We start from the raw sequence: 20,460 nt of genomic DNA on the forward strand, positions 1-20,460 counted from the left end.
CTTCTTCTGTACATATCCATCAAGACTATGTGAAGGTTACTGAAAACTCTGGGCTTCATTTTCTTCATCCGTAAAATGGGACTAATGATAGTATGATTTCATAGAGTGATCTTGAGATGTTTCTACATGGAACGGCCTGATTCGGTTGTAGGTCCCAATAAATGTATACTATTACTGGTGGTGTTATTGTCAAAGCATATTCTAGTTTTTGAGACAGAAAATGAATGTTTACTGCCCACTTTTCCATATGTGTATTTATTCGTTTACTTATTTTAAGGTCAGAGGGCCTCGGTGACTGGGGAGGCTGTCCTGAGCCTGTTCTCTGGAGCCTTTCTCCTATATGTGTATTTTCTCTTTGTTATGTTGTGTAAGCAAAGCAAAGTATTAACCCCTGTTTAGTCACCACTGAGAAATAATTGTGACTTGGATATAACCATTTTGCCATGAGTGTCTGATTTAGAAAATCTGAAAAAAAAAAAATAAAAAAAGTAGGGAAATTAATTTTACTAAGAAAAAAATATATAATTCATTCCAATAGTCAATTTTAATGCCATATGTCCTTGACATTACATTTCCCTTCAGATTTGACTAAAAGTTACTAATAACTGTAATTAAACAAATCCTAATATATTATGTAAATGTGCAATAAATTTACTTTATTTCTTTTTCTTTTTTTTTTTTTGTGGTACGAGGGCCTCTCACTGTTGTGGCCTCTCCCGTTGCAGAGCACAGGCTCCGGACGCGCAGGCTCAGCGGCCATGACTCACGGGCCCAGCCGCTGAGCGGCATGTGGGATCTTCCCGGACCGGGGCATGAACCCATGTCCCCTGCATCGGCAGGCGGACTCTCGACTACTGCACCATCAGAGAAGCTCCTTATTACTTTATATTCAGAAATATTTTGGAAGCCTGCTACCAGTTTGATGTGTAATTATCAGGGCAGACCCATCAGACATTGAAAACCATAGGTCTATGATTGACAAGAAACTTTTTCAAGAAAACTTCCTTTTTATGAAACGAAACTGGAAGAAGTTTCTTGAGAAACTTGAGAGGGATGCAAAGAACATTGGAGACTACCATCACTTTTGCTATCTAAAGGTCACATAATACTGATAAAAATCCTGGTCTAGGAGATAAAAGCATTACAAAAGCAGTAGGAAAGTTGTTATCAGATAGGAAGAACAAGGTAAAGAGATAAATGTACATATTCAGAAACACCTCTGTAGAACAATCAACCCTGTCCCACCTCAGCATCACAAACTTGGAAAGCATCAACAGTCTTTGAGTGACTCACTGTGAACACTCCAGGGATAAGAAGCACATGTTTACGGAGGGTGCCCTTCAACAGACAGTGAATGACATTTGATTTAATGGAACTCACAAAACTAAAGGCAAGCATACTGTGAGTTTTTGTACAACTTGGCATAACTTTTAGCTGGGCACGGCACTAGTTATTGGTGTGGCTCACTTTTCTATGGTTAGGAAAAGATGCAAAAACTCTTAACCAGTTTTAGTTTTAAGAGGGCTAGGCTTGTTAAAAAACTGTTATTATGAGAGAAAAGGTCACTGGGTTTCTAAACACAGAGACTTAGCACCACCATAAAAGTGAATCTATTTTATTAAATGAATGATGAGCCAAGAAGGTCACAGTGGCTTGAAAAGAACAATAGCAGGTCATGAGCTTATAAATCTTGGAAGAACTTTCATTTGAGAGGCCCAGGATTGGGCCTCTCAAATGAAAAGCATTTGGTAAAGGGCACAAAGCAGTAGGAGGTCATTCAGGCTGATACAAGGTACCAATTAAAACTTTAAAAATATTGAGTGTGAAATTTTACTAAGTTTGGATCCGAAACATGCATACAAAAAGGACAATGTATATAATTTATGTCATTTTGCAAAACATACAGAATGAGGGGATGGATGAATGAGTAACTCTTCAAGAATGCAGGTTATTTTCCCATTAACGTAAAAACAATCAATTCAAGTTAACATTTACACTGCGTATTTGACCACTCTGCTTTTTTAAAATTTATTTTATAATTAGCTTGATAATTATCACTTAAACTACTCAAGTTTCAGTAGAATAAGTTAAGATAATTATGAATATTTCTTTAGTGCTATTAGTTTGTTTTCATGTAAATGTTAGATTGTACCACTGCAGGAGGGAATCTTTTCAGACTAACTCTGTGATATTTTATTTATTATCAAATTCTAACGGGGCTGGGAGAAAAAAAAAAAAAAATATATATATATATATATATATATAAAACCAAACAAAATTTATTCATTGTAGTTATTTGTCAATAACATTTATTTCACCAAATATATAATAAAATTATACAGAAGAAAGATTTTACACTCTTTATACTATGTAGCACAACATTTTGAACATACTGTATACTAAAAAACATTTTAAATTAGTGAATAAGGATTTTTTTAACATCTTTAATTGCATAAAATGGTTCTGAGTGGATTTGAGCATAGTGATTTTTTTTGTTTCTATCAAATGTATAAAATATTAACTTCCAGTTTCAGCTCTGACATTTAAAGAGCTTGGAAGTCATCAGTCCTGATGTTAAAATAAACAAACAAAAAGACTGAACATACATAAAATCAATAACTTTCAGAGAATTGCAATTGCAGGGCAAACTGTCACCCTGATTTGAAGAGATGGGTGAATTCAGAAACTGAGTGGAGATCTGCTTCCTTGGAGCAAAGATGTTGGATACATCTATTGGTAGGAAGACTTAACTGGAAATTTTGGCAAATTACTGGAAGGCGAGAGTAGCTTAGCATGAGAGTGAGAAACTGCAGGGGTTACAGTCTTGGGGGTGCTCAAAACTTTTGTAGGTTTAATGTCCAAAATCTTTACCAGGTTCTCAAGAGGAAGATTTTATAGATAACTTCCTATCTCTCACAGGGAGATAAAAAGAATAATCATTAGGAACATTTTCCATAAGAAAGATGTACAGGGACATCCCTGGTGGTCCAGTGGTTAAGACTCTGTGCTTGCACTGCAGGAGACACAGGTTTGATCCCTGGTTGGGAACTAAGATCTCGCATGTCTCGGGGATCTACGAAAAATAAAAATAAAAATAATAAAAAAAGAAAGGCCTACTTTTCAGGGGAAAAGACCTTATCAGAACCTTTATTACAACTTCAGACTCCTCTATCCTTTTGTTTTCACCTAACACGGGCACAAAGCTATACCATCAGAGAAACACATTTGAAGACCCACAAACAGGGGCCCATTGAAACCTAAGATTAATAATACAATTGTAGAGCATGCTTCCTCACTCACGCTTTACCACCAAACAAAGAGGGTTCCAATATAATGAGAGTGGATTACAGCTGAATGGGGCAGGCTTTCTGAGGAGGAGTACTTAAGAAACCCCAAATTCAAGAAGGGAGGCAAAATAAGGACATAAAAGGAAATTGAACACCTATGGAGAGGAGGAAAACCTTCCTCTACTCTTGTAGGTTGTGTGTCTGGACTAAGAGCTAAACTAACATAAAACAAATTAACAGGGCTTCCTTGGTGGCGCAGAGGTTGAGAGTCCGCCTGCCGATGCAGAGGACGCGGGTTCATGCCCCGGTCCAGGAAGATCCCACATGCCGCGGAGCAGCTGGGCCCGTGAGCCATGGCCACTGAGCCTGCGCGTCCGGAGCCTGTGTTCCACAACGGGAGAGGCCACAGCAGTGAGAGGCCCGTGTACCACAAAAAAAAAACAACCAAACAAACAAACAACAACAACAAAAACTTAAAAAAAACCCCAACAGCTTAAGAATGACATATTTTGGGGTGGGGTTTTCTGAATCCCTTCACCTACAACTAAAATAAACAATAAGCACAGACCAACCCCTAGCCATATTATCCTAAACCCTTGCACTAAAAGCCCTCTTACTTCAGTTCTGATCATTCAATACAAAAATTACAAGACATGTTACAAGGCAAGGAAAAGCACAGTCTGAGGAAGAAAAACAAGTGTAGAACCAGACTCAGATACAACAGAGACATTGGAAATATAAGATAGAGAATTTGAAATAACTATGATTTATATCTTTAGGGCTATAATGGGAAAAGTAGACAACATGTAAGAACAGATGGATAATGTAAGCAGAGAGATGGAATTTAGAAGAAAAATCTAGAAATCAAAAACACTAAGAGAAATGAGGAATCCCTATGATGGATTCATCAGTAGACTGTACAGAGTTGTTGAGTTTAGTATGAGTGAGCTTGAATATAGATCCATAGAAACTTCTCAAGCCAAAATGCAAAGAGGAAAAGAAAGTGGAAAAAGGAACAGAATACTCAAGAACTGCAGGGCAATCACAAAGCGTGTAACATATGTATAAGTGTACATAATTGGAACAGAGGAAGGAGAAGAGGGCCAGCAAAGAAGATATATATATATATATATATATATATATATAGAGAGAGAGAGAGAGAGAGAGAGAGAGAGAGAGAGAGAGAGGGAGAGAGATTGAGAAAGAGAGAGAGCTGGGGACAGAGAATGAATTGGGCTCCTGGAGGCTGGTTACTGCCATCATTCTGTGTAACAGCTGAGCCCTGAGAGCCTGAGAAGCCAGTATACCTCCAGTGATACTTCAGCCCAATAAATGAATAATTATTTCCTTTTAAGAAAAGAACAAATCAAAATATCTAGTAACCATATGGCAAAAGGCTAATTTTAAATTTAGAAGCTTTATAGTTTGAATAATTTGACTCTTAGACAATAATAGGTCTACAGGCTTTAATATTCTACATGTAAAGTATATATGCCCTAAAAATATATAAACTCTTATGATAACCAAAAAGGATAATTGTATTTAAATCTCTGTTTTGTGAATGGAGCCACAGGAGTCTTTGTAAGACCCCCACTTATTATCATATTTGTCTGTGTCAAGCCCATCCCTTCCCCTCCGTGTACTAGAAAGTTTTGACAGATGAGTCAGAGTAGGCTAGGAAACATAGGGAAAATACTGATATTTATCTAAAGGCATTCGAGTAATTTAAATTCAACTCAAGCTTTCCATGATAAAAAATGAATAACGACACCTTCTATGAAATTGTACCTTTAAAGCAGTTTTAGACAAAACCTCGGAGGCATGTTGTCTCTGCTGTCGCTTTGTCATTTCATCCATAGACGAATTGAATGTGGGCTGTATGTCTGATACACTCAGAATCCTAGTTACTCTAGAGAATGTCTAGATTTTTTTTTTCATTTCAATATTTTTTGTTCAAGTGAAGACAGTAAGAGGGATGATCTGGAACTGCTGTATTTGGAGCCTGAGCTAGAGATCAAAAAGAGAAAAGTACAGACATGGACACTTTGTACCAGTGCTCTAATTTAGAGATATGTTTGATGTGGTAACATATAGAATGATGCACACTTTGGCGGAAGAGGGGAAAAGTAGACTAATGAGCTTTCCTTTTAATTTTGTCAGTTACCACTAACCAGACATTCTCCATGTATCAGGCACTTTACAAAGTGATTCTCAAATATTTAAGCATTTAATTCTTAGGATAACCATGGGAGATATTACTGTTTTTTTTCCCATTATTATTCCTATTTTAATCATTAGGAAATTAAGATGCAAAGAATAGAGTTGATACAGTTATAGAAGGTAGAGATAGTAGGTAACTTGCCCAGGGTCTTATTTCTCACCATCTGTGAAGTCAAGAGACTTCACACAACAGCCTGGTTCCAGAGTTTTAGCCTTAACCACTATCCTATGCTGTCTCTCACAGTGGCTATATTAAAACAAGACAAAAATAAAACTAGCAAATGAAGACGGAAGAATGGTAAATGTTGTTCCTACCACAGAAATGTCTAGCTACCCCAGTGAATAAAATATAACTTAAAAAAAAATACCTATATCTATTTGAATATGTATGAAATATTTCAAGAACACTTTAAATGAAAATCATCTGATGCATTCAAAAGGCAAAATCTAAGAAAGAAAATGAAGTGTAACTTAAAATTCTTACAAATCTATTAAGCAAAGCCTTTTTGTATATTGATAAGATGTTCTTATTGTGTTGGAAAATACATTATTCAAATTTATAAATATGAGCATTGAATATGATTTTTAAGACTTCCCCAAAGATATAATGAACAGTTGATAACCTCTGAATAAAATACAAGTTATCCGGTCTACTTTAGTACTCCTGCTTCTAGAACATTGCTCTCCTTTTAAAATCAATGGATATTTCATTTTTTATTGAGAAAAATAAAATCTTGAGGATGAATCCATCCCCTTTTAAATAGACCCTAGAAGCATTTTTTTTTTAAAGCAATAGCATTTTCATTTCACTGTTGGCCTTTAAACATGCATGATTCATAATCCTGCAAAGCAAGCCTGAAGGGCATTCTGGTAGTCAAGAATCACCCCCTTGGTATTTACTGTAATTGATTAAAATATTCACTTTTGTAATTGAAGGGGGACATTATTCTATATTTTAAAATTATTCTTCCTCTAATAAGAATGAATACCTTTAATGAATAGCAAAATGTAAGCCCACACTCATGTTCCATTTAAAAGCCCAACATCCTATGGGGCCTGTGCTATAAACTGGTTCATTTACAGTAATAGTGAAGTTGGTCCACAGTAAAGTACTTTGCTGTCCTAATATAGAGGAACTGATGAAATATTTCAGGTTTTCTTACATCCTAGCCTTTCTTAGGGCCTAGAGTGTTCTTTCATGGTATGTAATCTGTTTGTATCTTTCATGTGTTTGTTGAGCTCTTACAACATAATTTCATAGAATAAGTTTACATTTTTTTAAATTGCATTTTGAGTTTAAATTCTTAGATTCCCCTTCCCAATATTCTTAAGGTTATATATTCTTCTTTTGAATAGTTCCAATACTGCTCATTACTGTTTTTGCTAGATGCCCTAAGCTTGAGAATGCCCTTCAACATGCTAACGGTGTAAAAGATACAGTCTGACCTGTGTATATTGGAAATGTTGCATCACAGAATCTGAGCACAAGCTATTTACATAGCAAATTTATGGATCTGCTTTACAATTCCTTTGCTACAGACATACTTCTTGATTACCTACTCTAATACATTCCAAACACTTTTCTAATAGCATGGAGGATTCAGCAGTGTTAAGAGCAGAGAAACATCCCTGTTTTCATGAAGGCTTTATTTAGTATAAGATCTTATTATTTTGTACATGGAATACTACCAAATAATCTTCTTTATTTTGAAAATCACTTCTGTTAAAGTTCATAAACAATATTATTTATTTCTCTTTCAGAAAGAGTGAAATTCAACCCTTTAAACATATCAGTTTAAAATATATATGGTTATGATATAAAAGAAGGAAAATGTAAGTTATTTAAAAAATAAACCTATGTCTTCTCCCTCAGATATTTTTACATCTTCTTTTTCTGTAGATTTTTAAGTGGTGTTCTTGTAAATAGAAAATTCAAATACTTATTTCTTCCAGTTTCCTTTTCTTTACATTTTACTCCATTCTTGTAAAGTTAAAGCATTTAGAAATCAGAGAGCATTAGGTAATCTGTAGGATAAATAAAGAAATACAGTAAAGAGAAAATTAAAATTAAAAAATAAAAGAATTAATTCCACAGCAGTCAGAGTTTGACAACTCTCTGTGTGTAGATGTATGGGGAAAGACTTCCCTTGTGGTGAAGTGGCTAAGACTCTGTGCTCCCAATGCAGGGGACCCAGGTTCAGTCCCTCGTCAGGGAACTACATCCCATGTGCTGCAACTAAGAGTTCACATGCTGCAACTAATTATATAAATATTAAAGAAAAAAGAAAACTAGATGTGTGGACAAAATAAAAAAGTTAGAACAGATGTTTAAAAAGTCATGGATTCATGATAAATGACAGTTCATTCACACTCATGTTTTAAATTTCTACAGGTTACTACCAGACAGTGTCATAATGAATTCAACCTGAAACACACCATCACCCTCACGTTTATCAAAAAGTAACAGAAATAGACGAACATTAGTGAGGCAAATCATGTTATCAGGCTGGTGGTTTACAGACAGTATCATGAGTATCATGATGATGGCATACAGACCACCTCTTTCAGAAGACGAACTGCAGAATAATTAGATTCTGTGTCTCACAGGAGAATTTAGAAAGTGTCCACAGGAGAGTCATTTTTTTCATCTACTTTTCTCTCAGAGAATAAAAAGTGACTTTTATAAAAGGAGGCTATATTTTTATAGACATAAAAAAATTTATATGTTTAAACTTTTATATGTTTAAAATTTTTATAGACATATAAAATTATTTTCAAATTTTGATTCTTAAAATATTCACATCTAATAATTACATGGCCTATACTATTTTTTTTCTGTATTGGAGTATAATTGCTTTACAATGGTGTGTTAATTTCTGCTTTATAACAAAGTGAATCAGTTATACATATACATATGTTCCCATATCTCTTCCCTCTTGTGTCTCCCTCTCTCCCACCCTCCCTATCGCACCCCTCCAGGCAGTCACAAAGCACCGAGCTGATATCCCTGTGTGATGTGGCTGCTTCCCACTAGCTATCTACCTTACGTTTGGTAGTGTATATATGTCCATGCCTCTTCCTTGCTTTGTCACAGCTCACCCTTCCCCCTCCCCATATCCTCAAGTCTTTTCTCCAGTAGGTCTGTGTCTTTATTCCTGTCTTACCCCTAGGTTCTTCATGACATTTTTTTTCTTAAATTCCATATATATGTGTTACCATATGGCACTTGTCTTTCGCTTTCTGACTTACTTCACTCTGTATGACAGACTCTAGGCCTATCCACCTCATTACAAATAACTCAATTTCGTTTCTTTTTATGGCTGAGTAATATTCCATTGTATATATGTGCCACATCTTCTTTATCCATTCATCTGATGATGGGCACTTAGGTTGTTTTCATCTCTGGGCTATTGTAAATAGAGCTGCAATGAACATTTTGGTACATGACTCTTTTTGAATTTTGGTGTTCTCAGGGTATATGCCCAGTAGTGGGATTGCTGGGTCATATGGTAGTTCTATTTGTAGATTTTTAAGGAAGCTCCATACTGTTCTCCACAGTAGCTGAACTAGTTCACATTCCCACCAGCAGTGCAAGAGTGTTCCCTTTTCTCCACACCCTCTCCAGCATTTATTTTTTCTAGATTTTTTGATTATGGCCATTCTGACTGGTGTGAGATGACATCTCATTGTAGTTTTAATTTGCATTTCTCTAATGATTAATGATGTTGAGCATTCTTTCATGTGCTTGTTGGCAGTCTGTATACCTTCTTTGGAGAAATGTCTATTTAGGTCTTCTGCCCATTTTTAGATTGGGTTGTTTTTTTTGTTGTTGTTATTGATCTGCATGAGCTGCTTGTAAATTTTGGAAATTAATCCTTTGTCAGTTGCTTCATTTACAAATATTTTCTCCCATTCTGAGGGTTGTCTTTTGGTCTTGTTTATGGTTTCCTTTGCTGTGCAAAAGCTTTGAAGTTTCATTAGGTCCCATTTGTTTATTTTTGTTTTTATTTCCATTTCTCTAGGAGGTGGGTCAAAAAGGATCTTGCTGTGATTTATGTCATAGAGTGTTCTGCATATATTTTCCTCTAAGAGTTTGATAGTTTCTGGCCTTACATTTAGGTCTTTCATCCATTTTGACTATTTTTGTGTATGGTGTTAGGGAGTGATCTAATCTCATACTTTTACATGTACCTGTCCAGTTTTCCCAACACCAACTATTGAAGAGGCTGTCCTTTCTCCACTGTACATTCCTGCCTTCTTTATCAAAGATAAGGTGACCATATGTGCGTGGGTCTATCTCTGGGCTTTCTATCCTGTTCCACTGATCTATCTTTCTGTTTTAGTGCCAGTACCATACTACCTTGATTAATGTAGCTTTGTAGTATAGTCTGAAGTCAGGGACCCTGATTCCTCCAGCTCCATATTTTGTTCTCAAGACTGCTTTGGCTATTCGGGGTCTTTTGTGTTTCCATACAAATTGTGATTTTTTTTTACTCTAGTTCTGTGAAAATTACCAGTGGTAGTTTGATAGGGATTGTATTGAATGTGTAGATTGCTTTGGGTAGTAGAATCATTTTCACAATATTGATTCTTCCAATCCAAGAACATGGTATATCTCTCCATCTATTTGTATCTTTAATTACTTTCATCAGTGTCTTATAATTTTCTGCATACAGGTCTTTTGTCTCCTTAGGTAGGTTTATTCCTAGATATTTTATTCTTTTTGTTGCAATGGTAAATGGGAGTGTTTTCTTGATTTCACTTTCAGATTTTTCATCATTAGTGTATAGGAATGACAGAGATTTCTGTGCATTAATTTTGTATCCAGCAACTTTACCAAATTCATTGAGTAGCTCTAGAAGTTTTCTGGTAGCATCTTTAGGATTCTCTATGTATAGTATCATGTCATCTGCAAACAGTGACAGCTTTACCTCTTCTTTTCCGATTTGGATTCCTTTTATTTCCTTTTCTTCTCTGATTGCTGTGGCTAAAACTTCCAAAACTACATTGAATAAGAGTGGTGAGCGTGGGCAACCTTGTCTTGTTCCTGATCTTAGTGGAAATGCTTTCAGTTTTTCACCATTGAGGCTGATGTTGGCTGTGGGTTTGTCATATATGGCCTTTATTATGTTGAGGAAAGTTCCCTCTATGCCTACTTTCCAGAGGGTTTTTATCATAAATGGGTGTTGAATTTTGTCAAAAGCTTTCTCTACATCTATTGAGATGATCATATGGTTTTTCTCCTTCAGTTTGTTAATGTGATTTATCACATTGATTGTTTTCCATATATTGAAGAATCCTTGCATTCCTGGAATAAACCCCACTTGATCATGGTGTATGATCCTTTTAATGTGCTGTTGGATTCTGTTTGCTAGGATTTTGTTGAGGATTTTTCCATCTATGTTCATCAGTGGTACTGGCCTGTAGTTTTCTTTCTTTGTGACATCCTTGTCTGGTTTTGGTATCAAGGTGATGGTGGCCTCGTCGAATGAGTTTGGGAGTGTTCCTCCCTCCGTTATATTTTGGAAGATTTTGAGAAGGATAGGTGTTAGCTCTTCTCTACATATTTGATAGAATTCGCCTGTGAAGCCATCTGTTCCTGGGCTTTTGTTTGTTGGAAGATTTTTAATCACAGTTTCAATTTCAGTGCTTGTGATTGGTCTGTTCATATTTTCTATTTCTTCCTGATTCAGTCTTGGCACATTGTGCCTTTCTAAGAATTTGTTCATATCTTCCAGGTTGTCCATTTTATTGGCATAGAGTTGCTTGTAGTAATCTCTCATGATCGTTTGTATTTCTGCACTGTGAGTTTTTCTCTTTTTTCATTTCTAATTCTATTGAATTGAGTCTTCTCCCTTTTTTTTTTTTTTTTTTGATGAGTCTGGCTAATGGTTTATCTATTTTGTTTATCTTCACAAAGAACCAGCTTTTAGTTTTATTGATCTTTGCTGTCGTTTCCTTCATTTCTTTTCATTTATTTCTGATCTGATTTCTTTCCTTCTGCTAACTTTGTGGGGTTTTTTTTCTTCTTTCTATAATTGCTTTAGGTGCAATATTAGGTTGTTTATTCGAGATGTTTCCTGTTTCTTAAGGTAGGACTGTATTGCTATAAACTTCCCTCTTAGAACTGTTTTTGCTGAATCCCATTGGTTTTGGGTCATCTTGTCTCCATTGTCATTTGTTTCTAGGTTTTTTTAATTTCCTCTTTGATTTCTTCAGTGATCACTTCGTTATTAAGTAGTTTATTGTTTAGCCTCCATGTGTTTTTATTTTTTACAGATCCTTTCCTGTAATTGATATCTAGTCTCATAGCATTGGGGTTGGAGAAGATACTTGAAACAATTTTAATTTTCTTAAATTTACCAAGGCTTGACTTGTGACCCAAGATATGATCTATCTTTGAGAATGTTCCATGAGAACTTGAGAAAAATGTGTATTCTGTTGTTTTTCGATGGAATGTCCTATAAATATCAATTAAGTCCATCTTGTTTAATGTATCATTTAAAGCTTGTGTTTCCTTATTTATTTTCATTTTGCATGACCTGTCCATTGGTGAAAGTGGGGTGTTAAAGTCCCCTACTATGAATGTGTTACTGTCGATTTCCCCTTTTATGGCTGTTAGTATTTGCCTTATGTATTGTGGTCCTCCTATGTTGGGTGCATAAATATTTACAATTGTTATATCTTCTTCTTGGATCGATCCCTTGATCATTATGCAGTGTCCTTCTTTGTTTCTTTTAATAGTCTGTATTTTAAAGTCTATTTTGTCTGATATGAGAATTGCTACTCCAGCTTTCTTTTGGTTTCCATCTCCATGAAATATCTTTTTCCATCCCTTACTTTCAGTCTGTATGTGTCTCTAGGTCTGAAGTGGGTCTCCTGTAGACAGCAAATATATGGGTCTTGTTTTTGTATCCATTCAGCCAATCTGTGTCTTTTGTTGGGAGCATTTAGTCCATTTATATTTAAGGTAATTATCGATATGTATGTTCCTATTCCCATTTACTTAATTGTTTTTGGTTCGTTATTGTAGGTCTTTTCCTTCTCTTGTGCTTCTTGCCTAGAGAAGTTACTTTAGCAGTTGTTCTAGAGCTAGTTTGGTGGTGCGGAACGCTCTTAGCTTTTGCTTGTCTGTAAAAGTTTTAATTTCTGTAACAAATCTGAATGAGATCCTTGCTGGATAGAGTAATCTTGGTTGTAGGTTTTTCTCCTTCATCCCTTTAAATATGTCCTGCCAGTTCCTTCTGTCATGCAAAGTTTCTGCTGAATGATCAGCTGTTAACCTTATGGGGATTCCCTTGTGTGTTATTTGTTGTTTTTCCCTTGCTGCTTTTAATATGCTTTCTTTGTATTTAATTTTTGACAATTTGATTAATATGTGTCTTGGAGTTTTTCTCCTTGGATTTATCCTGTATGGGACTCTCTGTGCTTCCTGGACTTCATTAACTATTTCCTTTCCCATATTAGGGAAATTTTCAACAATAATCTCTTCAAATATCTTCTCAGTCCCTTTCTTTTACTCTTCTTCTTCTGGAACCCCTATAATTCGAATGTTGGTGTGTTTGGTGTTGTTCCATAGGTCTCTGTGACTGTCCTCAGTTCTTTTCATTCTTTTTTCTTTATTCTGCTCTGCAGTAGTTATTTCCACTATTTTGTCTTCCAGGTCACTTATCCGTTCTTTTGCCTCAGTTATTCTGCTATTGTTCCCATCTAGAGTATTTTTTATTTCATTTATTGTGTTGTTCATCGTTGTTTGTTTCATCTTTAGTTCTTCTAGGTCCTTGTTAAATGTTTCTTGCATTTTGTCCATTCTATTTCCAAGATTTTGGATCATCTTTACTATCATTATTCTCTGAATTCTTTTTCAGGTAGACTGCCTATTTCCTCTTCATTTGTTAGGTCTGGTGGGTTTTTACCTTGCTCCTTCATCTGCTGTGTGATTTTCTGTCTTCTCATTTTGCTTATCTTACTGTGTTTGGAGTCTCCTTTTTGGAGGCTGTGGGTTCGTAGTTCCCATTGTTTTTGCTGTCTGTCCCCAGTGGCTAAGGTTTGTTCAGTTGGTTGTGTAGGCTTCCTGGTGGAGGGGACTAGTGCCTGTGTTCTGGTGGATAAGCCTGGATCTTGTCTTTCTGGTAGGTAGGTCCACGTCTGTTGGTGTGTTTTGGCGTGTCTGTGGACTTATTATGATTTTAGGCAGCCTCTCTGCTAATGGGTGGGGTTGTGTTCCTGTCTTGCTAGTTGATTGGCATAGGATGTCCAGCACTATGGCTTGCTGGTCGTTGAATGAAGCTGGGTGCTGGTGTTGAGATGGAGATCTCTAGGAGATTTTCGCCATTTGATATTATGTGGAGCTGAGAGGTCTCTTGTGGACCCATGCCCTGAAGTTGGCTCTCCCACTTCAGAGGCACAGCACTGACTCCTGGCTGCAGCAGCAATAGCCTTTCATCCACACAGCTCAGAATAAAAGGGAGAAAAAGTAGAAAGAAAGAATTAGTAGAAGTAGAAAGAAAGAAATGAGCGAGAGAGGGAGGGAGGGAGGAAGGAAGGAAGGAGGGAGGGAAGGAAGGAAAAAAGGAAAGAAAGAAGATAAAGTAAAATAAAATAATGTAAGATAAAATATAATAAAGTTATTAAAATAAAAAAAATAATTATTAAGAAAAAGAAATAAAACAAACAAACAAACAAAATGGACAGATAGAACCCTATGACAAATGGTGGAAGCAAAGCTATACAGCATAAATCTTGCTCTCAAAGTCCACCTTCTCAATTTGGGATGATTCATTGTCTATTCATTTATTCCACAGACATCAAGTTGATTGTGGAGCTTTAATCCACTGCTTCTGAGGCTGCTGGGAGAGATTTCCCTTTCTCTTCTTTGTTCTCACAGCTCCCAGGGGCTCAGCTTTGGATTTGGCCCCACCTCTGCGTGTAGGTCGCTGGAGGGCGTCTGTTCTTTGCTCAGACAGGACGAGGTTAAAGGAGCAGGTGATTCGGGGGCTCTGGTTCACTCAGGCCGGGGGGAGGGAGGGGCACGGAGTGCAGGGCGAGCCTGCGGTGGCAGAGGCCGGCGTGACGTTGCACCAGCCTGAGGCGTGCCATGCGTTCTCCTGGGCAAGTTGTCCCTGGATCCTGGGACTCTGGCAGTGGCGGGCTGCACAGTCTCCCCCGGAAGTGAGGTGTGGATAGTAACCTGTGCTCGCACACAGGCTTATTGGTGGTGGCAGCAGCAGCCTTAGCGTCTCATGCCCGTCTCTGTGGTCCGCGCTTTTAGCCGCGGCTCGCGCCCGTCTCTGGAGCTCCTTTAAACAGCTCTCTTAAACCCCTCTCCTCGCGCACCAGGAAACAAAGAGGGAAGAAAAAGTCTCTTGCCTCTTCGGCAGCTCCAGACTTTTCCCCGGACTCCCTCCTGGCTAGCCGTGGTGCACTAACCCCCTGCAGGCTGTGTTCACGCTGCCAACCCCAGTCCTCTCCCTGCACTCCTACGGAAGCCCGAGCCTCAGCTCCGAGCCCCGCCCTCCCCGGTGGGTGAGCAGACAAGCCTCTCGGGCTGGTGAGTGCTGGTCGGCCCTGATCCTCGGCACGCGAATCTCTCCGCTTTGCCCTCTGCACCCCTGTTGCTGTGCTCTCCTCCATGGCTCTGAAGCTTTCCCCCTCTGCCACCCGTAGTCTCTGCCCGTGAAGGGGCTTCCTAGTGTGTGGAAACCTTTCCTCCTTCACAGCGCCCTCCCACTTGTGCAGGTCCCATCCTTATTCTTTTGTCTCTGTTTATTCTTTTTTCTTTTGCCCTACCCAGGTACGTGGGGAGTTTCTTGCCTTTTGGGAGGTCTGAGGTCTTCTGCCAGTGTTCAGTAAGTTTCCTGTAGGAGTTGTTCCATGTGTAGATGTATTTCTTGTGTATCTGTGGGGAGGAAGGTGATCTCCGCATCCTACTCTTCCACCATCTTCCCGGAAGCCCCTCTCATCTATGCTAATTAAATGCAAAACATCCATTTGTTGTGCAGACCCAGAACTTGAAAATATGAATTCTAAGGAGAATGAAACCACAAAGACTAATCTCTTAGTTCATCATCCCTCTAAATCTGTGTGACAATGACCTTAGTTAGCTAAAATGTTTGATTCATACGTACACTGTTCCTGTAATTCTTGTAATATAGTCTTTTTGAAAAACAGGAATATTGTGTCTGATTTTAGAAAGTACACATAAAACTCCTATATGAATAGAGACCACTTTTATTTATGTGGCAAACGAAATCAGTTAGATATTCCCAAAGTGCATGAAAACATAAAGATTGGCAACTGAATTTTGGTCTCTATGTCTTTGAATTGAATGGGCACTCTGAGTCTTTAATCTTTCCATCTGCATTTTTACATAATTATACTTCTTTCTAACTACAATCTGCAGGATAACTGGACATGGCACAGTTATAACTGTTCTTGTAATAACAGGTTTTCTGAATTAAGCCTTGCCATCTATATCTTTAAAAATGCATCAGATGACACAGGAGAATTACCCTAAATCTTTTGATTCAAAATCTTGTGTCTTTTTCACATTAGAAATGAACACCTCAAGGAATATCACAAATTCATATAAAAAAGAATCTTGCACCTATAATATAAAGAGTATACATTTATTTATGTAGGCATTTATAATGAATATTCTAGTCATATTTATTTTATTAGTTTGAATATATAGCCTGCTTTTCTTGGAAACCTTGACATTGCTGTCAATATTAAATGAACTACCTAACCTTACATGTTTCTTTTATCTGCACAATCCTATTCCTTATTACAAAGTGGTGTGGAAGCCGAGTTCAATTTTACAAAAAGAGAGGGGAATTTTTAAATCAATCTACTTGTGTCAATTGTTTTTTTTCAAGTGATTGTTTTGCTATAGTTTTATTATGAAGGCTGAGGTTAAACAAATTATACAATTTTTCACTAAATATAAAACTTTTTAGAAAGAAGTGTGTTCAATAGATAAATTTGAAATAATTTACTAGATTTTGTATAAAAAATAATGCTCAAATATATCAAATTAACATATAATTTAAAATGGCTAAATTTATGTTCTAAGGAAAAAGGTGTGTGTGTGTGTGTATGTGTGTGTGTGTATGTGTTTGTTCCTTTATATAACCCAGTTAATAGACAGTATACACTTACTGGTTATGGGTAATAATTATACAATAATACAAAAGATAATGACATCAGATATTTATTGGGATAACATCACATGATAAGAGATTGCTATGTGCTAATTCTAATCCTCATAATAATCATGCAAGTTAGGTATTTTTACCTCCATTTTACAGTTAAGAAAAATATGACCTGAGGATTTTAACTCACTAACCCAAGAAGACACTGATGTGAAAAATTGTAGCCAGGAATAAAAAGTAGGGTAACTCTTTTCCAAAAGCCATTCATTTTCCATTATACCGTCCTAGACCCAGTGAGGATTTTACTGTGCAGTTATATATATATATATTTGAACAGGGGTTAAAATTCTGACTTTGACATTACAGGTTTCATGACTTAAGACAAATTGTATATCTTACTTGAGGTCCTCTATTCTCATTTATAAAAGGGATATAAATTTATAAAAGGGATAACAATTTTATTTGATTAAATTGTTGTTTAAATACTAAATGAGTTACTATATAATTTCTAGCACATCTTAGGGAATATACATAATATGAAGAGAGAAGGAATATCTATGGCTTGTTCTGTGGTATGTATGTGTTTGTGTGTATATAAATGTGTGTGTGTGCATCACGTGTGTGTATACAGAGAAAGAGAAAAAAAGATATTGAAAGAGAGAAGAAATTTAGGTTGATTCTAATAAGAATTTACAAGTTTCTTTAAAAATTACAGTTTCTTCAAATGCAGAATAAGTTGAGATCTCAAATAAAATCTGAAATCTCAAATAAAAGACAATTTCGTTTTTCCAGATATTCTATATATATATTTTTAAATTTTAATTGGACTTTTGAAAACTTTAGCCTTACTAAAATTACAATATGGTGAAATTGTTCATCTAGGATGTTTCTATTTTATGCCTATTCAAGAGGCATCATGAAAAGAACTACAGACATGTCCACTTCATTAAGGAAGTTTTGTTTTTAAATTGGGACACAAGATCGTAGAAAAATGACACTGCAAGGAATCAGAGAGTTAATTTATTTTCTTTTAATTTCTTTTCTTTTAGCTACTGTAATAACTGAAGTTCAATATTCCAGTTTGATTATGTTTTGTTAAATGATTATTCTTTCTAAGTCCTTAGAAAAGTCTTAATTATAATTTAAACACTTTTTTTCTTCTGACTACATTCTATGATTTTCTTTTCCTCATGTAAATGTATGGTTTCCTAATGATTCTCTTACTTGAATTTTAAATGATGGGTGATTAGTATTAAACAAGTTTGTGTTTTAATATTGGATAAAATACAAACACCTGAGTAAATAAATGTCCATTTGTCTGTTTCTTTATATCTTGGTTTGCTCCATACATTAGTTTAAGCATACTATAATATGAATTTATGGTAACAGTGTCTAGGTTTATTCAGATAATATAATGTACATACAGTGGATGAAATAAATGTGTTTCATTGGTGGTTGCATGTAAATGTGAGTTTATAAACTATCTTGCTCTGATTATGTACAATGTGTTAGCTTTGATCCATAATATTTTTGTTTTTCAGCAAATGCTTGATGATTGTCAGGGTAGTTGCCTTAATTTAAATTTCAAAATTTATATTCGCTCTATTGTAAGGCAAAAACTTTAACTGCAAAATTTTACCGTATTATTATATAAGTTAATATTATATTTATTATTTAAAGTAACCCATCAGAATGCACACAAATCAAGCATAGAGTTGATAATGCTTGATAATAAAGTTGATAGTTGTGTGACTATAGCTATAATTGGCTGAATGGTCTCTGCCAAAAGATAGGACTCAGCAGACACATCTCATAAGAATATCTTTTAATCACTGGATTTTTTTTCTATGCTATCATTTATTACATTCATTAATCAAATGTTTTATTTAAAGCTAAGGTAAATTACTTGGATTTTCTAGATCACTCTGGAGTTAATATTATGTTTTAATCCATTCATTTAGTATTTTTTTGGGGGGGAAATAATAACATTCATACAAGCCAATTATAAACACAAAGAATATGTAGATGCCCTGTCAAGTAATATTATTAGTATTCCTCTTTTGTACAATATTGTACTATTATATAACTTTCTAATTGTAGTATAAGTTAAGTCCATCAAAAGATCAAAGGATATCTTACTGAATTTTAACTATGATTTGATGTGAATATGTTTGTGAAAAATAAAATCAATTGCTATTTTATTTAAATAATGAGAAAAAAAGATCTTTCCCTGATTTAATCTCCTCTGTTTATAATGAATCTGAGATAGTAAGATGATAATTTTTAGATGAAAACAAGCCCTCTTGATATCTTTGTGTTCCCTTCCCAGATATCCATGGAATATTAGTATATATTGGTGAAAATAATTTCCTATTACTTTCAGTTTCATAAGTTATAATTTTCTTATTTTGATCTGTGAAAGTTCTGAACCTCCATAATAATATGCTACACTTGGGATCAGAATCAACATGGCAAAATAGAAGGATGTGGAGCTTGCCTCCCTTACAAATATGAAAAACTATACATCTACATGTGGAAAAATTCTCACTTAAAATTAACTGGAAATTGGTAGAAAGGCTCCTGTACAACCAAGGCTGTAAAAAGATCCACATGGAATTGGGTTGGAAGGGAAGAAAAATGATCAGGTTGGATCCTGTGACCCTGGGAGGGGACTCAATGGGAAAGGAAGATTACAGGGCAGAGACCCTCCCTGGGGAGTGAGTGGTTTGAGACACATATTGGGTGTCCCAGCCATAGGGTCTGACACAGGTTAAGATGGATAGAGGGACAGTGGAACTAATAGGAGCACAGTGGGAAGTCTGGACCCTGCTCGTGAGGACTGCGTATATGCTTGCTTGCTCCCAAAGCATGGAGGAGGGGGTGGATTGAAAACTGCTGCAGTGGCTGCCCAGTTTACCATGACCATCCCAGGGCAAGACCCAGACAGAGCTGAGCAAATGCTCCACCTCAACTTGCTTCATGATGCAGCTCCAAGCAGGGCAGGGGCAGTCATCATGGGCATGTACACAGGCAACTCATCAAAAGCATTCTGGGTATTGTAACCCAGCTGGACCACCAGAACCTGTGCCCTAATCCATGTGCCCACACCACCCCTTCTTGCTCCAGCACTGTTCCCCTCTGGGGTGAGGGTGATGGTGCTGGGAGTGGGAGAGAACACAAATTTAGAGGGAATGGAGCCAGCCAGCATGGACCCGACCCTCAAGATTTCTACTCCAGCAATTTGGGATAAAAATCCACCCCCAATAGGGCAGTGATGATCATTGAGCAGAGGGGAAGCCCCAGCTCCCACCTGACTCTGGGCTTAGGTCTTCCCTCTCCAGCCCCACCTCCTACTAAGGTGATAGCTGCCAGCATACCCTGAGGAAAGAAGTGATGTGTTCATGTCAAATCCAGCTCTCCCACCAAAGCCATTGGGCACAGGCATATTGTATAGGGATGCTTCCACACAAGGATATCTCATTGAGTGCAATAGGTGGGCTTCCCTGGTGGTGCAGTGGTTGAGAGTCTGCCTGCCAATGCAGGGGACATGGGTTTGTGCACCGGTTAGGGAAGATCCCACATGCCGCAGAGCGGCTGGGCCCATGAACCGTGGCCACTGAGCCTGCGCAACCAGAGCCTGTGCTCCGCAATGGGAGAGGCCACAACAGTGAGAGGCTCGTGTACCGCAAAAAAAAAAAAAAAAAAAAAAGAAAGAGTGCAATAGGTAACTGTTATATCTCAGCATAATAAAGGCCATTTATGACAAACTCACAGCTAACATCATATTCAATGATGAAAAC

Source organism: Pseudorca crassidens, chromosome 13 (assembly GCF_039906515.1).
Source record: "Pseudorca crassidens isolate mPseCra1 chromosome 13, mPseCra1.hap1, whole genome shotgun sequence".
Lineage (NCBI taxonomy): Eukaryota > Metazoa > Chordata > Mammalia > Artiodactyla > Delphinidae > Pseudorca > Pseudorca crassidens.